Source organism: Schistocerca serialis, chromosome 3 (assembly GCF_023864345.2).
Source record: "Schistocerca serialis cubense isolate TAMUIC-IGC-003099 chromosome 3, iqSchSeri2.2, whole genome shotgun sequence".
Lineage (NCBI taxonomy): Eukaryota > Metazoa > Arthropoda > Insecta > Orthoptera > Acrididae > Schistocerca > Schistocerca serialis.
In genome coordinates, this window is record NC_064640.1 from 754,705,813 (window position 1) to 754,730,191 (window position 24,379).

The following is a 24,379-nucleotide window of genomic DNA, read 5'->3' on the forward strand; positions in this document are numbered from 1 at the left end:
TGACTCACCCCCACTAACCACTGATTCATCATTTGATGATTTCTTTAATTTCCTGCCCATCTCTCTGGTGAACATGAACACAAATTACAATTACAGAGTTGTGGAACAGCTGTACAAGTCTCTAACTTAAGGGTTCTGTGTCTCTGCAATGCCTTCTCATATGTGTTCTTGTGCTTGCTCTATCCTGATGCCGTGTTGTGTGACTCACTGTGAACTCAAGCCATGTGGTATTGCTCTGCACTTCCGGGAGGCACAACAGTGTGCTACTGTCCGTTGCCCAGCCGCTTTCACTGTTGTGAATCCTTCTTCTCTTACATTCCATGTCAGCACGTAGTAGGTGTCGCGACCGGTGCCAACCTTGTGTGAATGCTCTGAGAAGCTAATCATTTGCATATCACAGCACCTTCTTCCTGTTGGTTAAATTTCACATGTGTAGCATGTCATCTTCGTGGTGTAGCAATTTTAATGGCCAGTAGTGTAACTGATGTAACTTCCAGAAGGTTGAGTGCAAACATGCATGCATTGTGTTGTATGGGTACCAGATGTCAGTTTGTGGGATGGAGTTACATGCTTGCTTGTTGAACCTGACCGATCAAGACAGCAGCAGTTAATGCCTGTTATGGATGACACTGGAGTTGTCATCCAATGATATCCCATGTTTGCTTGATTGGAGACCAATCTGGTGATTGAGCAGGCCAAGGCAACATGTTGATACTCTGTAGAGCATTTGATCAACACTGTAGAGCATGTGGGCTAGTGTATCCAGTTGGAAGACATCCCCTGGAATGTAATTCATGAATAACAACACAATAGGTCAAATCACCAGATTGATGTATAAATTTGCACTCAGCATGCATGGGGTAACCCTGAGAGTGCTCCTGCTGTCACATGAAATTGCACCCCAGACTATAACTCCAGGTGTATGTCCAGTGCATCTAGCACACAAACAGGTTGGTCCAGGCCCTCAACTCTCCTCCTTCTAACCGAGACATGACCAACACTGGCACTGAGGCACAACCAGCTTCCATCAGAAAACACAACAGACCTCCACCATGTGCTCCAATGAACTCTTGATTAACACTACTGAAATGACAGTGGATTCCGGTCAGTGGAAAGCCTGTCATAGGGCATCTGACTCGAAGCTGTCCTTGAAGTAACCTATTTTTAACATTATGTTGTGTCACTGTGGTGCCAACTGCTGCTCAAATTGCTGCTGCAGATGCAGATGATGCACAAGAGCCATGCACTGAACGCAATGGTACTTCCTCTCGGTACTGCCAAATTGCTATATGGAGCCCTGACTTCTTGTGACTGTACACTCCAGTGACCATCACTGCCAGCAGTCATGCAGTGACCACGTTCCTGCCAAGTCTTCCTACAGTACTGCAGAAGAAATATCCAGCTTCTCGTAGCCGTAATACATGATCTTGTTCAAACTCAGTGAGGTGAAGATAATGGTGTCTTTCTCACCTTTAAGGCATTCTTGACCAATGACAACTCACCATGTCCATTATTGAAGGTAACAAATGCTCCCGACAATTACAGCCTGTATTTGGAGCAAACCCAATTTGCATCCTCATAGTGGTGCTACTAGCTCCACTCTTATGTGACTGGTGCAAAATTTAAATAGACATCTTTCAGATGAAGAAACATGTGTACCAACTTTCATTTATGTTGCACAACTCCTTCTTGGTGTTGAGATTTTTTTCCAGTCATTATATTATGTAAGTTCACTTTTACTTATTAATATTACATGTGTTTATGTTGTTATTTTTGTTGTTACGTCACTGTTTTTTTACTGTCGTTGTGACAGATGAGAGCACATCACAGCAGCAGCCGTGTTCCACAGGATGTCTTCCCAACCCACTGTTGTTAGATTACACTGTAGTATGAACAGAGCAGCTGCAATGAGTGCCTGATCCAATGCTGAACGAGAACAGTCAAATGTTGGCACAGTTGCCGTCCACAGTATGTCTTACCAGTATTTCAGATTTCTTGTTGTTCAACTATGCGGTAGCAAAGCCACAGCAGGAGCCTGAACTTCTCATAGTGACATTGATGTGGTGACTGCAATTGAGAACATCAACATCTCGCTACATGGAGGCTGTATTCATGGGATAAGTGGGACTTTCTGCATAGTGTGATGCAGTTCATAGAGATAAAGATGAGAACTGAATATGGTTCATCACATACTCCTATTAACTTTATCATCTTAAATGGCGAGGCCTCAATAAGTACGTATGAGGAACCAGTTCTTCTATTAAAATCTGAGGATGTGAGCATATATGTTTAACATTCAAGTGCGGTAAATTTAGGGGATCTGTTCAATGCTTTTTTGATTGCTGCAGGTGGACTGAGCCACTAATGTCCATATGTAAGAGGGGTGTACTATGAATTTGTTGAGTATTTGCACAATAATAGTGTAAATACAGAAAAAAATGACGCAATGTATCAGTGCCTGCACAGTATTCCCTCCATATCAAAGTGTGTAAGTACTGAACCTGTAACTATAGAATCAGTGGAGACTGAATTTGGTGAAGGTATGCCTATGTATGTAATTGCAAGTATAGGCTTGAATGAAATTCAGGCTGAATTCAAAACACATGAGAAACAATTATTTGGATACTTGCGTAAAACTGAAAATACACCAACAGTAACACAGATATAGCAAACTAACTCATGGTTTATTGTTAGAAACTATATTTCTTTCAAGAAAGAAACTGTGTAAATGCAGTATGACCTTTTTTTATTTACATGGCAGCTACTGATCAGTATGCAATACTTACAGTTGCAGAGATAAATTATGCTAAGAGAAGAGGAGAATGATTTTTTTTATTGACAATATTTACAGTGTAGTGGCCAGCAGCAGCAGCAGCAAGAGTAGGAGGGGGAGGAGAAAAACCATGCTTGTGCACGCACAACTGTGCACACACACATATTTTATATACATTTTTACAAGCACCCACAGTATGCAGCTGTGTATGTGGTACAAATTAATAGTGTACAATTCACATTCAAACACACAGTGAAACAAAAGTCATTATTGAAAGAAAACTGAATACAGACATGCACTTGTTGATGGATGTAAATTCTACAGAAAATGAAAATACAGATTGGCGGGAAGTAAACAAGTAGCCCGCATCTCGTGGTCATGCGGTAGCGTTCTCGCTTCCCACGCCCGGGTTCCCGGGTTCGATTCCCGGCGGGGTCAGGGATTTTCTCTGCCTCGTGATGGCTGGGTGTTGTGTGTTGTCCGTAGGTTAGTTAGGTTTAAGTAGTTCTAAGTTCTAGGGGACTGATGACCATCGATGTTAAGTCCCATAGTGCTCAGAGCCATTTGAACCATTTTTTTTTAAGTAAACAAGTGGGGAGGCAGAACAAATTCAACTGTAGTGAAACAAAATTAATGAACTGGCCAAAACCTTTGCAGGCACAGCAAAATGAAATAAATGGTTGTACAAGACTGTGCTACAAATTGGAAAGACTGGTGAGCAGTATATGCCTACTTTGAAGCCTACAATGCAAACATTCAACTATGTCAGTACTAAAAAAATAGGAAGAAAGTCATAACAGGTGTGGTAGACAAATTGAATTCTGTATGGTGAAAACCGAGCTTCATTCTGCCTTAGTAAACTGATAGGTGGCATCACAACTGACACTGTAACAAATTTCTTACAAAACATTTCACCATGTCACGACAGTTTCACAGTTGGAAAACTGAAAATGAAGGAATTAAATAATAGCTCCAGAATTGGTGTTCATTTTAACTTAAAAGATAAAATAATGGACAATAATATATGGCCCAAGAACGTTGTGATATGACATTTTTTTTATTATTATTACAGAGGATGCTCGGATCTCCAGTGAGGTGTACTCCCAAGACCAATGACATTCAAGTAGAATAGGGAAGGTCACCACTGAAAAAATGGAAGCTTACTTGCAGTGCCTTGGGACAAAACTTGACTGACTCTCATTGTTTCTTCACGAAGTGAGATTTGATATGTTATGTATATGTGAAAAATGGCTAGCCCTAGCACAAATAGACTATTACACACATATTGAATACCTGGAAATGGTGAATGCATGGTGCAGGAAATTTCTATACATGCTGGTGTGTGTCTGTAGGCATGTAGTAAGCTCAGTACCAAGACAATTGTCATAAATAACTTTTGTGTGGAGTAGGATCTAGAATTAGCTGCTTTTGGGCTGACAGATGCTAATTTAATTGTTGTTTTTGTGGACTCTTCTCCAAATGACAGTTCTGCTTTTCAATTTTTATTATCTTTTAGATACACTCTCTTCCACATTATCATGCTGCACTTTATCTCCAAATTTTACAAGAAGTGCCTATGCCCCAGTTTCTTCAGATTCAGGACAGAACAATTTGGTGGGACTAGGCAATACAGACTAAGCTGCAAGTCACTATGCTAGTAATGTTATTCAGTGGGATATTCCAGGTCTGCCTGCAGGACATATTCCCTAGTAGCATCAGCAGCCACATTATAGATCTTATCTCTCAGTCTAATTATTTCATCTTCGGACAACCATTAGAACCCTCCAAGTGGCACAGTGTGTTACATGGCTTGTCTGTAAAGATTGTTTACATCAAAGTATAAGGATGTAACCGAAATCATCAGATAGCCTATATTCCTCCTCACTCAACTGCAGGTTATTCATCTTGGCATACCTGTGGATGCACAGGCAAAGTCCTCCTGCATTTGGAAAAAAAAAAAAAAAAAAATCAATCAATCAATTGACAGTTCATTTTTAATGTGGCCTGTTTTAACTTGTGTCCCATAAAAGACCCAGCATGGTATAATAGAAGGCAGGATCCAGTGTGTGTGTGCCCAGGCATACACTCCAGAATTTCTCAAAAATGTCTTTGAGCAAGCACATATCTCTCGACGTACAATTTAAAATATCATTCTAAGTCAGAGATGCTGAACTTCTGGCAAACATTCCCCATGTGCCTATGTTCTCCATCCATTGGGGCAGTGCCTGAGAGTTTGCTGGTGAATGCAGTTGTATTGGGCATCATAGTTTTACCGGAGTCTGTTCATTGAACCCAAGTATCCATGTGGAAAGATCCCCTTCTTCTTTACAAGGTGAAACTTTGAGTCATTGGGAAGCGCAGCTGAAGTGATATCCTCTGTACACATCACCTCGGAATCTTTCTGAAGTGGCGTTTGCATAAATCGAAGGAGTTCAGGAATGGGAGCAATATTCTTGGCGTCATTCACTTGGAGAATGAAATGAATTTTTCTACCTTTCCAGGTATTTACTGATCTTTTTAATCTTCAAACTGAAATTCCACAGGTGCTCAACAATAAAGTGAGCACCATATGTACCCATTCAAATTATGGAAGAAGACGGGTATGTATGTCAAGTTGCATGCATTGTAAGCTGTATTGCAGAACTCCCTTGTTTGGTGACGGTGGTCTCTATATGGATCGTGAATTTGCAACATGACTTACATCCCTAGAGTTACATTTTCAGAAACGACAAAAAACTGTCTATTAAAAAAAGCATGATATTGTACTTCCTTCATGTTCAAATTTTGGTTAAAATTCTGGCGTATAAACACATAACAATGTACTTTATTTATTGAAAAACACATTCAGAATACATAGAACAGTAAGTCATCCAGGGAAATAAACATACAGTACAAAATTTCGAAAACGAAATTGCAGTTTTACTTATTTGTCTTTGTTTTCGAAGCAGCAATTTCCTCATCAATTACTTTGGATTCATTACAGTCAGGTATGCATTTTGCGTATATCTTTAATTTTATTTTCATTGATTGGATGCACACCATTTGGATAAGCATATCTGTGTGATAGTTCTGGGACATGTGGATATGTTGGCCCAAGGCTGAAAGAATGTTGAATTATTCCTCCTATGAATGGTTTTGCCACAACTATTCCAATCTCTTCTGCAGAAAAGCAGAATTCCATGAAAGTTGGAACAGTGAAAGACACCTTTTTATCTCTAGGAATGTCCTTAACAGACGTCTCTATGGAATTGGCATTTCCTTTGTAATAATGTGGCCACCACTTGTTGTTATCATAAACATCCTTACTTTCAACGATTGTAACTGTAAAATTTCCTTTAGCACTAGAGCTGACTATGCTTTCACACACGTCCTTCATTGTGTATACATGCATACATCCTTGTTCCATAGATCATGAATACGACATTTTGTAAAGGTGTGGAACGTGTCACTTTAAGATAAGTTTTCTTTACACAAAATAGTTAATTAATTAATTTTTTTCAGTTGCTACTTCATATCTAAGAATTCATCTATTGAGCAGAAGGAGTTGTCATTCAGAAATTCTTTTAATTTGCTTTTAAATGTTGTTTGGCTATCTGTCAGACTTTTAATACTATTTGGCAAACGACAAAAGGTTTTCGTGGCAGCATAATTCACCCCTTTCTGTGCCAAAGTGGGACTTAATCCAGAATAGTGAATATCATCCGTTCTTCTAGTGTTGTAGCTATGCACTTCACTGTTATTTTTGGATAGGGATGGGTTATTAAGGACAAATTTCATAAGTAAATATATGTATTGCGATGGTACTGTGAATATCCCGAGTTCCTTAAGTAAACGTCTGGGTGGGCTCCAGCTGTTATTCTGATTACATACTTTTGTACAATGTATACTTTCTCTCTTAGTGGCAAATTGCCACAAAATATGATGCCATATGAAAGCAGTGAATGAAAATAGGTATAGTAGGCTAATTTACTAATATGTTTATCATCAAAATTTGCACTAACCCGAATAGTATAAGTAGCCGAACCGAACTGTTTCAGGAGATCATTGATGTGTTCCTTCCAGTTCAATTTCTCATCAATGCTTACACCCAGGAATTTTGAGTATTCTGCCTTAGCAACAAACTTCCATTCATAGTCTATATTTTTCAATGGTGTTATACCATTTGCTGTACAGAACTGTGCTTTCTCAAAATTTAATGAAAGTCCATTTGCAGAGAACCACTTAATAATTTTCTGAAAGACATTATATGCAATTTCCTCAGCTGATTCTTGCTTCTTGGGTTTGATTACTATACTTTAATCATCATCAAAAAGAACTAGCGTTACATCTTCATGAATATACAGTGGCAAGTCATTAATATATATTAAGAACAATAAGGAACTCAAGACTGAACCCTGTGGGACACCATTCTTGATACCTCCCCAGTTAGAGGACTCTGTACTGTTAATTTGAACCTTCTCCATTCTTCCAGTTAAGTATAAATTAAATCATTTGTGCACTGTCCCACTCATATCACAATACTTAAGCTTATCTAGAAGAATTTCATGATTCACACAATCAAAAGCCTTTGAGAGATCACAAAATATCCCAGTGGGTGATGTTTGGTTATTTAGTGCATTTAATATTTGATCAGTGAAAGCATATATAGCATTTCCTGTTAAAAAGCCTTTCTGAAAACCAAATTCACATTTTGTTAGTACTTCATTTTGACAAATATGTGATGCTACTCTTGAATACATTACTCTTTCAAGAATTTTGCATAAAGCTGTCAGAAGTGAGATTGAGCAGTAGTTGTTAGGATCAGATCTATCCCCTTCTTTTATGCAGTGGTTTAACAATAGGGTATTTCAGTCTATCTGGAAAAATACCCTGTTTCAGTGACGTTCTACATATGTGGCTGAGAATCCTACTTATTTGTTGGGAACAAGCTTTTAGTACTCTGCTGGAAATGCCATTAGTTACATGTGGGCTTTTACTTTTGAGTGAATTTATTATTTTCGCAATTTCAGTAGGAGGGGTGGGTTGAATTTAAATTTTATCAAACTGCATAGGTACTGCCTCTTCCATATACTGCCTTGCATTTTCTAATGAATAGCTGGTTCCTATTTTCTCTACAACACTTAGAAATGATTATTAAATCTGTTTTCTACTTCTGACATCTTGTTAACGAACCGTTCATTGTGTTTGACAGAAACACAGTCTTCCCGTGCTCTCAGTTGCCCTGTTTCCCTTTTCACAATATTCCAAATTGTTTTAATTTTATTAACAGATGTGCTAATCTCAGATGTAATGCACATACTTCTGGACTTTTTAGTAACCTTTATTAACACAGTGCAGTATTTTTATAATATTTTGGGATCATTACTCCTCCTACTTATAGGATACATTTCCCTTTTCTTTTTACAAGATATTTTTATCCCATTAGTAAGCCATGGCTTTTTACATGGTATCTTACAATTATATTTCACTGGTTTCTTGGGGAAATTGTTTTCAAATATACTCACAAATGTATCAATGAAATAGGTTAAAATTTAAATTAGCATCATATTCCCTGTACAACTCTTCCCAATCTAGCTGTTGCAAGCTTTCCATACAATAGTGAATTGTTAAATCGTTAATGGAACACACTGTTTTGGAGGACTGTTTTGCATTACTGTATCGAGCTATATCATATACTGTAACTAGCTGTGGATGATGATCAGAGAGACCATTCTTGACAGGAAAACTTTATCTATGAGTGTGCTGCTTTCCTGTACCACCCGAGTAGGAAAATTAATAACTGATGTCAAATTGAAAGAACCAAATAATACTTCAATGTCAAGCTTTATATCAGACTATTTCAGAAAATTGAATCGAATAGAATAGAATATATTTTAGAATAGAATATTTTTTTATTAGCTTTTCAGTATTTCTCATACAATTGGCTTCGTCAAAGTTTACAGAGAGTTTTAGTTTCAGTATGATATTCAAATAGTCACAGAAAGGGCAGAAAAGGAACTAAAGACCTTTTCTTCAGCATTATGTAAAACAATGTTTAATACAGTAATTAAATACACACATAAGAAAAGAATCACAGTAAATAACTAGCTTATATAGTATCAAAACATTTTCTTCATAACTTAGGTAAAAGACATATTTTGATGATTAGTTTCTAAGAATTCTTCAGTTGTATAGAATTTGTTGTTTTTTAGCCAGGTTTGCAATGTATTCTTATATTTATTTAGTGGTACTGTACAAGCTGAGCATGGTAAATTATTGAAAAATTTTATGCTTAACTACTTATAGTTATTATGGACTACAGCAAGTCTTGTGGAAGGCAAGTCCAGCAGGTGACTGTTTCTTGTACTGTGTGCATGCACATCACATCTCATGTTCAATTTTTTCAGATTTTCTCTGACATATTTTAGACAGTTATATATGTACATGCTTGGCACTGTCATTACGCCAAGAGATTTAAAATAATTTCTGCAGGACTCTCTGGGTGCTAACCCCTCAATGCACCTGATTGCTTTCTTCTGCCATCTGACAATACATTCAGCCCCTGGGGAGTTACCCCAAAGCAATATTCCATATTGCAGTTGGGAATGAAAAAAGCATAGTATGAGTGGAGTAGCAATTGCTTGCTCACACTATTTCTTAAATTATACAACAAGAAAAGTACTCTTGCTAGTATACTACATAGATAATTGGCGTGTCCTTCCCATGAGAGCTTTTGGTCTATGATTATTCGAAGTAATTTCACTGTTTTGTTTTCATTTTTAGTTACTTTGAGATTAAATATTATTTCTTCTGTTTTTGTTTGATTTATGCACAGTTGGTTAGCCTGACACCAATAATTAGCCATTTGCATCATTTCTCTATTTTTGTCCAGTACACTCTGTAAGTTCTCTCCTGTACTTATTAATGTCATATCGTCAGCATATAGTATGTTCTTACACGGTATGTAATTCGAGAAGTCATTTCTGACCTCTGCTTATTTGCATATCCAAGTTGTAACCTATTGCTTAGATAAGACCTGAATAGTCGGAGTGTGTCATCTTCAATGCCATAGTATTTGAACTTTTTGATGAGTATGTCATGTGACACCAAGTCAAAAGCTTTACTTAGGTCAATAAGTGTTCCAGACATTGATAACCTTTTTTCATACCCTTCATAAACATTGCTTACCAAAGCTTCTACTGCTTTTACAGTTGACAGGTGTGACCTGAAGCCAAACTGTTGTTCATTTAAAATTTTGTTGGTTTCAAAATACGTGTATATCTGCTTATGCACACAATTTTCTACTAACTAGGATATGATTTGTACTATTTAAATGGGTCTGTAGTTATTTGGGAGGTTTCTTTCACCTTTTTTATACACAGGCAATGTAACTGTGAACTTAAGACAGTCGGGGAATATTCCTTCATCAAGTACTCTGTTTGATAGTGAGAGAAGTGGCATTTCAATTTCTTTTGCTATACTTTTAATGATGAGATTACTGAGTCTATAAAAATCTTCTGTTTTGGAATTACTTAATTTGTTTATTGACTTATGAATATCATTTAATGTGATTCGGGTTAAAGTGAACTTCTCACTTCTTGTCTGTTTTGCACAAGTGAGCAATGCTTCTGCATCAGAGGCAGAATTGATGGGTGGGGTGGTGACACTATTTACAAAATATTCATTGAGAATATTGCAGTCTATAGGGATACTCCTTTCTTTATTGGTATTATTAATTTCCCTTTTAATGACAGTCCAGGCACCTTTACATTTATTTTTAGAATTTAAAATATATTCATCATTTGCACAGCACTTAGCATTTTTTATTTCTAATCTGTAAAGGTTTCTCATTTTGGTGTAATTAACCTTGTCCCTATCACTGTTATGAGATTTGTCTTTCATAATCATCAGTAGTATTCTGAGTTTGTTAAGTTGTGGGGTGTACCACTTGTTAGTATTTTGTTGCTTATGAGTAATATTACTCTGGTACCTTTTGGTTACCAAGGGGCATGTCATTTCTACTATATGCTTTATCTGCCAGGAAAATGGAAAAACATTTATTAACCGTTTTACTGTTATCCATTACATGAGTCCAATCGATTTATTTTAACTGGTTTATCATTTTGTTTACATTGGATTCACCTAGAATTCTATATGTCACTTCTCTCTCTGTAGAACTGAAGGCTGACTTTTCTATTTGAAGCCATAGCCTTGCATGATCTGATATACCTAATTCTATTACATCACATTGTATGGAGTCTCTTTGTACATTGGTAATTATGTTATCAAGGCATGCATTCAGTCTAGTGGGTTTTTCATTGAGACAGTAATAGTTTAATGACTTCAGAGAGTTAATCATCTTAATTACATTTTTTCTCTTTGCCCTTATATCTATGTTAATATCACCTACAATTACAATTCTATGCTGTTTATATTTTGACAACGACAATATTAAAGTATTAATTTTTTCTCTAAATACTATGGTATCTCATCAGAGCCTGGGATTCGATAGATTGAGACAATTACAGTTTTCTGTTCGTGCATTACCACACTGGCTACTTCTATTGTAGCTTCAAGGCATATTCTACTAAGGTCTATAACTGAGTAATGCAATTCAAGGTTACTTTTGACATATATTGAAACCCCACCATGTGTAATACTTTTTCTGCAGTAGCTTGTAAATATACAATGAAATCCTCACAAACAATAATTTGCTTTCCTTTGTCGGACAGGTAGCACAAAAAAGAATCCAAGCTTTTCAAAAATAGTTGAAAATTTCGCAATGGGGACCAATACATGGCTAAAATTAAAAAAGTGCCATTATTTAGTTTAAGCTCACATGCACATGCTTCTATATGTTGCTCTATGCAAAAAATTTTTGTTTCCAAATTTTTCTTTCTATGACTGATTTTAACATATATGACAACTTCTCCTTTCTCCATAGTGTATCTACTTACATGTGCTGAAAGCCATTTCCATACCTGTGACTATATGATGTTCAGAGAGGCATAGTACATCTGTTGCACCCTCAGTTTCTACATATTCTAAACAAACAACAAGCTTATCTACTTTGGTTTTTAATCCCCTGATATTCTGATGCAATATTTTAGGATTATTTTTCACAGTACTTTTATCTGAATCTTGTGACATACTAACATTATTTTTCACTGTACTGTTATGAGAATGCCGGCTGCGGTGGCCGTGCGGTTCTAGGCGCTGCAGTCCGGAACTGTGGGACTGCTACGGTCGCAGGTTTGAATCCTGCCTCGGGCATGGATGTGTGTGATGGCCTTAGGCTTAGGTTACTTATGTTTAAGTAGTTCTAAGTTCTAGGGGACTGATGACCTAAGACGTTAAGTCCCATAGTGCTCAGAGCCATTTGAACCATTTTTTTGTTATGAGAATCTTGTGGTATTTTCACATCTCTAGTACCTGTCTGTCTGAAGTTTTCATTAAGCTTAATTTCAATCAATGTAGGATGACTGGACACTGATCTTAGCCTAAAAGTGTCTGTCCACATGCCTCAGTCGTCTTTTCACTATTGCGAAATCCCTATCATTTGGCAGAAAGGAGTGTCCTCTGTTAGGGAAAAGAAGTCTGATGTTGAAAACATGCCTCTGAGCATTTATACCATTAAAAACCTGATGAGAGTGTTGTTATTATTCTGGCCAGGACAGCTGTCACAAAACAAACAGAGTTATTTAACACTAGACGAGACACAGGTATTGAAATAATGGAGGCGAAAACTGCATACCACATTTGGACTTTTCTTAGATTGCCCCTCATGGTAGATGTAGAAGGATACTGAATTAGTTTTCATGTTATGCACAGAGAAAACTGGAATCGTCAGTTGATTACAATAGTACATGTCCTGAACTGGCGTCTCTGGCATGCATGCATTTTGCATGTCGTCAAATGTTAAAGGAAGAAAATCCTCTCTCTCAGTGCATAACTTGGTTGCATCTTCTAGTGTTTTGTAGAACTTTTTGCTGCGAAGTTTATGAACTACGAGTTCTGCTGCAGCTACACGTTTAGCACAATCATTAAGTGCGCCACTTTTCACTTTAACATTCAGTTCTTCACACATAATGCATGTGTCTACACTGGGACTACCAAATCTCAAACTGGAATGGTTATTAAAATATCTGTGATAATAGTGGTAAGACACATTACTATCAGGATATTTGACAAGAAACATTTCATGCACAGTTTTCACAGTTGGTTCACTGTTTAAGTAGAAAACCTCTGTGTTTCCACAGTGGGTTTGTTTAGTTGGAAATGACCCAATATGGGCATGAATAGAAGCAAGTATATCAGCCTCTTTTGAGTACCCTGGTTATGTTTTCCACGTTGGTTTTTTGGAGACATGCCACGAACCAGCAAGTTACACAATTTTCATCCTGGATTCGGTGACACAAATAACACTGAGGAAGGCTTTCTTACATACCGTACCTCTATCTGCTTGTCTGAATCTTTAACACAGGTACTTGAACATAGCTGCCCTAGTACCGGGCTCGTGTTCCCTTCTTCTTCGTCTTTTTATGGAAATACTTTCAGTTTATCCCTGGAAGAACACATCTTGGTCGTTCTTAGTGTCAAAATGTTTCATATAATTAACTCCTTCTAACAATGAATTTTCGGAAATCAAGTTGAGACATTGTTTCCTGCATCTGAAATATATGACAATTTTTTATAAACAAGAGTCTGCATTACTAGTAATTACCAGTCTCAGTAAACTAACAATGATGTGTACAAGAATATTGAGTACAACGATATTATGAAACAAAATTAAATCCAAATAGCTTATCCACAAGCAGGTCCCGTTTGTCTAGCTGAAACTAACTTCCTCACATGATTTACGTGCGTCAAACCTTTAACCTTAGCACACTTTATTGTAGTTCTCTTGTATTCTGCAGCCCTTTTAATTCCTTTCCTCGTTTTTGGTCATCGCAAATATGATATTTAACTGCCTGTTTGTATAATGCATCATTCTCTTTTGACTTGATCATTGGAATGTTTCTGCTATAAAGACCATCAACAACCCACACACGTTTTTGCAGCTCAGAGAGCAACCATGTCGCAGGATTAATCATGACATATGAGTCAAATATTTTGCAATTGAAATCATACGAACATACAGCTTGATAAGCTGCCGCCTGTGGTACATGTCGTTTTGTGAAAGTGGTGTGAGAGGCATTGGGATCACCTTCACAGCACGCCACAGGAACAGTGTGCACAACAAGGGGGCATCGTTCTTGGTGGAGGGCGTTCTTAAACATTAAGAAATTTTTATCCTCAGTGGGCATTTCCACAGACACCAGTTCCCGGCTTTAGCAATGAATTAGACTTCTTTCTAAATACTCGATTGAAGTAAAAAGAGTTGTGACACCTGTAGTAAAAGTACCTTGTGCCACAACGTTTCGACATTTGGGCGTAAAATATGCCAGACATGTTTTTGATCTTGACATACCGGTAGTGATGCTTCTCGCCTTCAGAGAACCAATAAATCTGTGTGTTTAGGACACTGGCCAGCTAGTTTGGATAAGTAGAGCATCTACCTTACGCAGCACATGATCTGCCTTGTTTTTCTTCTTATCTACATCCAGTAAGTAAACATGAACTAGTAATCGGGTTTCTGCTTCTCGAAATCTGGCAAGTCTGGGATTTTGATGGTGAATGAGATGCCTTCGATGTTGTAATATCCAGAAACGTTAGATATCTTGTGTGTATCAGTAAGGCAGGGCGTTTTGGGTAATTTCTATTGCAAACCAGAAGTGACCATGTGAAGCAATATTCATCCTTCTCAGCTAGATTCTGCACCTTTATACACGCCTTTTTAGCGCCAATATCTGGAAAAAGAGGGATGAAAATGGAACCCTCTATTAACTGGATCAAAAACGTGCGAGTACACATCGAGGTGGAGTACATGGATGAGTACCGTACCAGACCTTGTTCCCTTCATATTGGAAAAACGCTTCAGTATAACACTCTTGGTAAAAGTTCCAGACCACTTTGCAGTTGACATGTCCTGCGCTATCACGCTTACCTTCCCTCAAAATGTGACGGTACTAGTCACTACGCCAACATTACTACCTTCCTTAGGGGATGCGACAGCTCAAAGTAGAGAACTGCCTTGCTCCTGATGGAGGGATACCACTGGGCGTGAATGATTACATATAGCTCCTTTTCCATCACTGCTTGGCATGGGAGCTGGATCTCGCAGTCCATCATTGACATTACCAATGCGCCATTTTAAGATCCTACCCTGAAATATCCAGCAGCCACAGAGCAGTTTATTGTAGCTGTGTGTAGGTGAACAAGACCGGCTATGAGGCTGCCACTGCTAGAGCAGGGAATGAGTGACATAGAAGTTACCACTCGATTATTGATAGGCCGAGGTGGCAGTGCTGCAAGGCCACCTCCAGAAACTTCTAACACTCTTTCTACAACACACACACACACACACACACACACACACAAACACACACGCAACCGGGCGCACTCGCACATACGCAAGCAATAGACATTTGCCTCCACCAATAATAATTCATTTCTGATACTTACATCAATAACGATCAGTTTAATAAGTCACGGCTGCGAAATACTGACACAAATTCCTTACAGAAGAATGGAAAAAAGTGGTAGAAGTCTACTTTTGGGAAGATCAGTTTGGATTATGGAAAAATGTAGGAACATGCGAGACAATACTGATCCTATGACTTCTCGTAGAAGATAGGTTAAGGGAAGGCAAACCCACGATTATAGTATTTGTAGACTTAGAGAAAGCTTTCCACAATATTTACTGGAATACTCTATTTCAAATTCTAAAGGAGCAGGAGTAAAATACAGGGAGCAAAAGGCTATTTACAATTTCTACAGAGATCAGACGGCAGTTATATGAGTCGAGGGGAGTGAATGGGAAGCAGTGGTTGAGAAGGGAGTGAGACAGGATTGTAGCACTGATGTTACTCAGTCTGTATATTGGGCAAGCAGGAAACGAAACAAAAGAAAAATTTGGAGTAGGAATTGAAGTCCAGCGAGAAGAAATAAAACCTTTGAGTTGTGCTGATGAGATTGTAATTGTGTCAGAGGTAGAAAGAACTTCGAAGAGCTGTTGACGGAATGGACAATATCTTGAAAGGAGGATATAAGATGAACATCAACAACAGCAAAACGAGAATAATGGAATGTAGTCGAATTAAATCAGAAGATTCTGGGGGAATTAGATCAGGAAATGGGGCACTTTAAAGTAGTAAATGAGTTTTGTTATTTGGGAAGCAAAGTAACTGATGATGATCGAAGTAGGGAGTGTATAAAATGTAGCCTAGTAACGGTAAGGAAAGCTTTTCTGAAGAAGAGAAATGTGTTAACATGGAGCATAGATTTAAGTATCAGGAAATCCTTCCTGAAGGTATTTGTATGGAGTGTAGCCATGTATGGAAGTGTGACATGAACGATAAACAGTTCAGACAAGAAGCGAATGGAAGCTTTTGAAATGTGGTGCTACAGAAGAGTGCTTAAGATAAGGTGGGTAGATCACATAACTAATGAGGAGGTACTGAATAGGACTGGGGAGAAAAGAGGTTTGTGGTACAACCTGTCTAAAAGAAGGGATCGGTTGGTAGGGCACATTCTGAGGCATCAAGGGATCGCCAATTTAGTAATTGCGGGGGGGGGGGGGGGGGGGGGCGTGGGGGGTAAAATCGTAGAGGTAGACCTAGACATGAATACAGTAAGCAGATTCAGAAGGATGTAGGTTGCAGTAGTTACTCGCAGATGAAGAGGCTTGCACAGGATAGAGTATGGAGAGCTGCATCAAACCAGTCTTTGGACTGAAGACCACAAAAACATCAATAAAACTACTTACATCAAGGTTCACTGACAATAAGTGCTTTCATCCATTCATCTTCCTCATTATTTTTCATAATATTAGTTAACAAATATTCTAACATTTTTTGGTTTAACTTGGTTTTTACATCCCTTGCGATACTGATATCAACTGCATCTAGAGAAAAAGAATAACTGAATGCAATCATAACAAACATTATTAGTATTGACAGAAGAAGTAGTAATACTAGGCCTACTACTTATGTATCTACATCTCAAACACTGGCATCAGCTGTGACTAGAAAGAAAATGATGTAATTATTTGGGTATCCCATCCACAATCTGGTCGAAACCCCACGAGTTCTGAGTGGAAAATGGAATTAGCTTACTGTCAGCGGCATCGATCTGATTATCAACAATCCGACCGAAACTTCGCAAGATTTAGGTTGAAAGCGGTGTCAGAGGTGTTTGTTGTGATAAATCGGTATCGATCGATTCACTTATACCTAAAAAATGAACACGTAAATATTGAATGTAAACACGAAAAACAAATTACATGGATATAGAAAAAAAATCTTACGTTCATCTTCGTGTAAATCATTCATGAGAAATGTCATTGTCTCATCATGAGAAAGGGGTAACAGTAAGCTGTCAGCTCTCGATAAACGAGCGTGCTTATGAGCGTCATGACCATCATTCAGCACAGAACGTTTCATGACTGATCAGATTGAACTGAGAAGGAGGCATTTGAATCTGGTTACGGATACACATAAACTGAGCAGGCTACTGTGTTCGTATGAATCTAGTGCAGCGCTGACGTTTGTGTTTTCTGTGCAAGCGAGAGGTGCATGAGTAGTACTCGTCTGCACGTACCACTACATGCGCGTTCCTTGTGGGTTGTAGTTCATGTGTATGTACTCGAAATCCAGTTTGCCCTTGCATACTGTAGAGTGGTATGACGCACACATTTGTGGTACTTGTAGTCCAACACACCTGCACGTACTGCTGAGTGGTACTACGTGCACATACGTGGTACACTGATAGTGTTACACACAAGTTGACAGGTTGTTATCAGCTGGTGTAACCTAGCCAAGTCGTGGTACCATGCATGTCAGACCGGCCGTGTGGCCGAGCGGTTCTAGGCGCTTCAGTCTGCGACCGCTACGGTCGCAGGTTCGAATCCTGCCTCGGGCATAGACGTGTGTGATGTCCTAGGGTTAGTTAGGTTTAAGTAGTTCTAAGTTCCAGGGGACTAATGACCTCAGATGTTAAGTCCCATAGTGCTCAGAGCCATTTGAAACATGCATGCCGGACCCCTCTGCTGTCTGTCAACGCTTGCTGTCGCAAGATCCCTGCTCATCATTCACAGCTGCATCACATCTGTTGGATACAGATCGCAAGAGTGCCTGGTGCTATGATTGTCATATTCTTCTTCTTTATGAGGAGTGCAGCAGAAAGCATAAGTTAAATACTTAGCTGAAGCCTGTAAGTGAAGAGGCGGAAAATAGGAAGTGAATAAATAAATACAAGGTTTTTTTATCTGAAACAATTTATTTCATTGGTAAGCCTATTGCTAATATTTGTATATTTTCTGGAGCATTCATAAGAGTGTGTTATTCGTATCTCTTCTTCAACTGCTTAAGGGCAGGACATCCTTCTGTTTCCAGATACTGGATAGACGCACATTTACAAATTTCTTGAAACAGGGCATCTTCACATGGCCTTTGATATAAACTGTATTGTCTCTATGATCATACATTCAGAACAATAACATTATATCTTCATACACCACCCACATCCTCCCAGCGATTCGTGTGGTAAAACAGTATCAACCACACTGCCTTTTTTCCAGTTTTAGCTCACTGCACTGAGCTAAACAGCTTGAGTGAAGTAACGATTGTGGAACACTTTGTTAGTATTTGTGCAGCGTCAGAGAATGCAATGAATCAACATATTTAGACACAAATTGTCCGCACTTATCGTAAAACCCTTGTGTGTTTGCGATGATCTGCGCGCTTTGAGGTATCATTAATAATTTTCCACATGTTGGGTAATGCCTCTACATTTAAACTATAGGTTGTAGAATTCGTATCGACGGTCAGTAGTTTACGAGACGGTCGTGTAGCAGTAATGTATAGTCTGCAGTGCCGGTGGGAGTCTTCACCATATAGTGTTGCTTTGAGCAATATTTCCCTACTATGGGTGATAATTCCTTGAACTTCTGCACACAAATGGAGCATTCGAAACCAGCGTCAATCTCATAATAATATGTGTAAAATACTGCATACATGTCCCACAACAGTCCATAGGCATATCTGTTTAGGTCGAGCTGTACATTATTGTATGGAAAAAAATTAGGAGTTTAGGTAAACTCTAGCACTGGTCAAAGATGCTCAGTCCTTTTCGAGATTCCTGTTCCTACCTGTTTGCAGTGCCAGCGTAACATTAAAGTGAGGCGTTTCTAGCTGGGAAGAAGACTTAATAGTCCATGCTTGGGGAGATGACTGTGGACAACGGAACATTCAAAAAACTCCCACAAATGCTAAGTTAAGAACAATTGTACTCCTGCAGTCAGAATATGTAAAAGTTTGAGATTCTTTTTGTCGGACAGAGACAGGTGCGGTACTTTTCATATCAATTCATCCAGTACAATTTTACGCTCTTTTCTCTTTGTCCTAGAATGTACGACTTAATATCTGTAGCACTTCAAAAGAGAATCAGCTGCTAATCGAGTACATAATAATATGTGTCCTGTGTTCAAAGAAGTCCATTAATATTTTGAGTGAACTGCACACACTAAAGAGAGTTACCTACTGATCCATCTATGAACTATCCTCCAATTCGTAGGGTATTCAGATCTGACATCGATGCCGATATATACGTATAGAGCATCGATGTGATATCACTGTTCCTGGTGCGGTCGATTTCAACCCCTTTATGTTCATATATTATTTCTTGAAACAGAATGGTGAATGCATTATGTGCAACATGTGATGTTACTGATCGTGTCGATGTATTCTTAGGTGTAAATACCCCTTCCATACATAGGAAGCTCTGTGCCAATGGCCTTGCCACAGTGGTAACACTGGTTCCTGTCAGATCACCAAAGTTAAGCAATGTCCAGGTCTGCCACGGTATTGATAAGGGGCCAACTGAGGAACTACTTGACTTAAAAGTAGTAACTTCAGTCTTGTAAACTGATAATGACTGTGAGGCTGTGTGCTGACCACATGCTCCTCCATATCTGCATCCACGGCGCCTATTGGTTGAGGATGACACTGGGGTCAGTTGGTACCGTTGAGCCTTCCAAGGTCTGGTCAGGTGGAGTTTTACTTTTTTCGTATGGAGAGCTCTTGCATGGAAGTGTCAATCCATCTTGGTGTTGAAGACTAATTCGTATCTCGTTATTATTATTAAACATCGCTGAGGCAAATGGTTTGTATGGAAAATATTCATAACTAGTGATACACTCATCATACTGAACTGGAGTTGTTAAATCGAGTGACATCAATGCAAGATTTCAATCCTATTGATTTAAGAAATTGGTATTTCTCGTGTGTTATCATGTTGTGCTTCCGCTACATAGTGGTCTTCTCATGGCTAGGAACGTATTATTTATATTTGATATGCATAATGCTGCTTCAGATGAAAACATACTACAATTTTTAGATATAAACCTTTACTGACAGTTGTAGCGCACTACCATTTGGGATAGGAAAAGTCAGTTTTGGTGCAATATATCTGAGTGTGCAAGTTACAGCCTTGTGCAGGCCTGTTTACAGTGAATTACGCTCATCAACAGTTGCAAAGTAAAATAGAGGCTACAGGGGCTAGAACCGCCGGAAAAAGTACACGCAGCGGTTTGCATGGCTCAAGTCACAGGCAGAAAGGGCCCACTGGCCAACCTAAGTGTTATGAGTACATGATGTGGAGCGGTGAGTTTAGCAAAACAGAGGTGGACAGAAACATGTAAATAGGTGCCAGTTCACTAACAAAGCATTCGATGTGTGGCAGCTCTCCTGGACAGTGGGGCATGTCACACCACCGACTACACACAGCAGCACATGGGGCGCCAGTGTTCCAGTCCACGGTGGGTTGCTGGTTCGACCCTCTGACGCCAACATGGGGTCCATAGCCAGCCAGCGGCGGGCCACTCCACGGCTCACTACCGTGGGCAGTCGTCTTGGCTCGCAGCATGCACTGGAGACATCCAGGGCGAGGGGCACAGATTCAGCTCCCAGATCACAGGTGCTTGTTGTCGCCGTGACCCAAGCCACGTCGGCGGTGATGCATGGTATGGGTCACTTTGCGGTTGTCAGCAGGCAATGCTGAGGCAGTGCAGGATAAAGGCTGCTGAGTCAGCTTCCGGTGCAGCCCTGATGTCGTCATATCAACGCGGCCGTACCAGGCTGACACATTCGCAGAGTGCTTGACAGGTTGCTGAGGTGGCGTCCTCAGCATTGCGGGACCTGGTGATGCAGACTGAGGGAAATGTGGCGCTGTAGTTGGAAACAATAAATAACATTGAAAGCTGGGACGAGTCTTACTACAGTGGCTTCTAGCTCTTCCCGCTACATTTGGTGTCAGAATAGCGGACATCAGTTGTACAGTACAATGTTCGAGCCTGCCGCCTGCATTATAGTCACAAGTTGTGGTGAGTTATGGCCAGTTTTCTTTTGAGTATTGGACGTTTTCTTTCTTTTTTGTGTTTTTGGATATGGCTCATGATAGGCCATTGTAGATGTTTTGCATGAGCATAGTATTTTTTGTTGTCAGAGCAAGTGCTAGCGTATTTGGGGCAGTAAGATTTATTATTTTTTATGGCATTTAATTACTTTTGTAATGGTTTGAGTATGATGTTACTGGGTATGATGATATTGAGGTGTAGGGAGTCAGGTTATTTTTGTACTTAATTGTTTTGTTTCAGGATTAACGGGGAACAAAATCAACACAATGGCAGAGTCAGGAAGGCGAGGTGTGTAGGACCCAGAAGCGGTACAGATTTTGATGGAAAAGGTAGCACAGTTGACAGTGGACAATACGCAGTTGAGGAGTGATTTAACATCTAGAAGTGAGCGGGAAACCGCATTGGATCAGTCGTTGTTGCCTAGGATTCCACAGCAGGAGATTGATCCAGCTGCCATGAGTTTGATTATTTCATGTTCTGGCAAGGCATCTGAGGATGTGCATTCGTTTGTGGAGGACTTGGAAACTTCTGCTGTGATGAATGGTTGGTCGGATGAACAGTTGTTACATGTAGCCAAGATTAGATTAACGGGTTAGGTGAAGACATATGTATCTTGTTCTGAGGCCTTAAGAGAGACAGGACAGTTTAAGCAGTTGAAGGAGGGGCTTTTACAAGGTACAAGAAACGGAAAAGCTCTCGGTACGTTAGGGAGAGGTTGAGTACAATGACGAAGAGACAGGGGGAGACGGTAGAGAAATTTGCAGACAGAATAAGAGAAATTAACGAGTACACTTACGAGTTGGCTCAGAGCGAAGAAGCGAATAGTGTTCTGTTGCAGGAGGCCTAGCAAAGGGCACTTGATGTATTTTTGAGAGGGTTACCGGCGAATATGTCGCGGAAAGTGCGTGAAAGGACTCCGAAGGATTTGCATTCAGCCATTCAGCTGGCAATCCAAATGTGAGGAAATAGACGTGGCAACGGGAGTACATGATAGACAAACAGTGTTTACAGCGGGTATAGAATGTTATAAGTGTGGTCGTACGGAAAATGTGCAGAGGCAATGTGCCTAGTCACCAAGGAATAGAGGAAGGGGTGGAAATCAGTAGTGTGGAGAATGGAGAATTGGAGTTAGCAGAGGTGGACAATCGTTAAACGGCATGGGGGCCCCAAGACCCACCAAAGGGAGCTCCAGTTCAGTTTCAATGCTACAAATAAGTGTGCAGAGGTGGAATGTTCAGTGGTAGGATTCATAGGAACTAAAACGTTTAAGATTTTGTTGGACACAGGGGTTCGAGTGTTAGTAGCGCATAAGAGTTTAATGCGACGAAGGAAGTTAGACTCACCACATTATAGGTTGTGTGGAGTGGGGGATAAAGAGGTCACACCTTTGGGATCAGTGACAGTTGACTTTCACATTGGGAAAGTCCGTTGATGCATGCATGGAGGTAGTACCATGGGTAGATTTCTTGCATCTACATCATGCCAAAATTGAACTTGGACAACGAACTGTGGAACTTGGTGGAATGTTATTTCAGCTAGGGGAAACTGTTGTAGATGCAGAGCTGTCGCGAGAGGCTTTCAACGAAATGAACAAACCAATTGAACTACGTACATTAGCATTAAGGCTTAATTCGCATTCGAGTGTGTGTCTGGTGGCACCAGGAAGTCGCTTTGGGTAAGTGTGGAGTCGAATCTACCTGTGTGTACAGTATGTGTTATTGAACCATTGGAGGATAATGAAGTTTTGGGTCCATTGGGTTGTTTTGTGAAACGCAGGATTGTACACGTATAGGAGGGGAAAGACGGGTGAGTAGTTCCCATGAACGTGGATAATTTTAGCGCTGTAGACACGAATTTGAGAAAAGGAGTTTTAGTAGCAAATTTGGATGTGCCAGATAACCAAGACAGGTGTTCGAGAGGTAGGTGAAGCGATCAGCCACTAACTGCTGATAGAACTGCATTGCGTGACAAAATTAAACATTTGAAAGGAGGAGAAAGAGAGCATATGGAAGAATTATTGTGGGAATTTAAGCATTTGTTTTTTCTGCAAGGATCATTGCCAGCAACTCCATTAGTTCAACAGAGGATACCAACAGGGAATGAAGCAACTGTTTACCGCAAACCATACAGAATACCGAGGTATTTGCAGCCGATTGTGGAGGATTTCATTGATCAGCAGCTTGCGGACGGTATTATAGAGCATAGTAATAGTTGCTGGGGAGCAGGCATTGTTGTTGTGCCTAAAAAATCTATGGATGAAACTAAAAAATACAGGTTCTCTTGTGATTACCGATACCTCAATAATAAGACAGTAACGGATGCATACCCCATTCTAAACATACCAGAGACTTTGGATCAGTAAGGACAGTGCCAGTACTCTTCTACGATGAATTTGACAAGTGGTTATCATCAGCTAGAGGGGGCTCCAGTGGATCGTCCAAAAACTACGTTCTCTACTCCTGGAGGCCATTACCAGTATATCAGAATGCCATTCGGTTTGAAAATCGCTCTGGCAACGTTTCAGAAGTTGCTAGACAGTTTCTTGAGGGGTTTTAAACCACGGTTGTGTCTTGTCTATTTGGATGACATTATAGTGTTTTCAAGTAGTATGAAGCAACATAGAGAGCGGTTACGGGAAGTCTGTATGAGATGAAGAGCAGCTCGTTTGACGTTGAGTCTGGAGAAGTGTCATTTTGCATTAGAAGAAGTAAAATGTTTGGGTCATATCAGTAAGGAGGGAGCGCGAACAGTTACGAGGTTGGTACAGGCTGTAAGGGATTTTCGAGAACCGAAAACAGTTAAGGAAATGCAGTCATTCATCGGAATTTGCAATTTCTATCGAAAGTTAGAGAAGGGTTTTGCAGATTTAGCACAGCCATTGACGAGATTGTTACGGAAGGATGTGAAATTTGGGTGGACAGAAGAATGTCAGAAAGCGTTTGACAAACTGAAAGAAGTGTTAACATCAAGTCTGGACTTGTGTTTCCAGATTTTGAAAAGCAGTTTATACTAGCATGCGATGCATCGAATCAAGCATTAGGGTGTGTTCTTAGTCAGGAAATTGATGGGAAATGACATCCTGTAGCCTATGCGTCTAGGCAGTTGAATGCAGC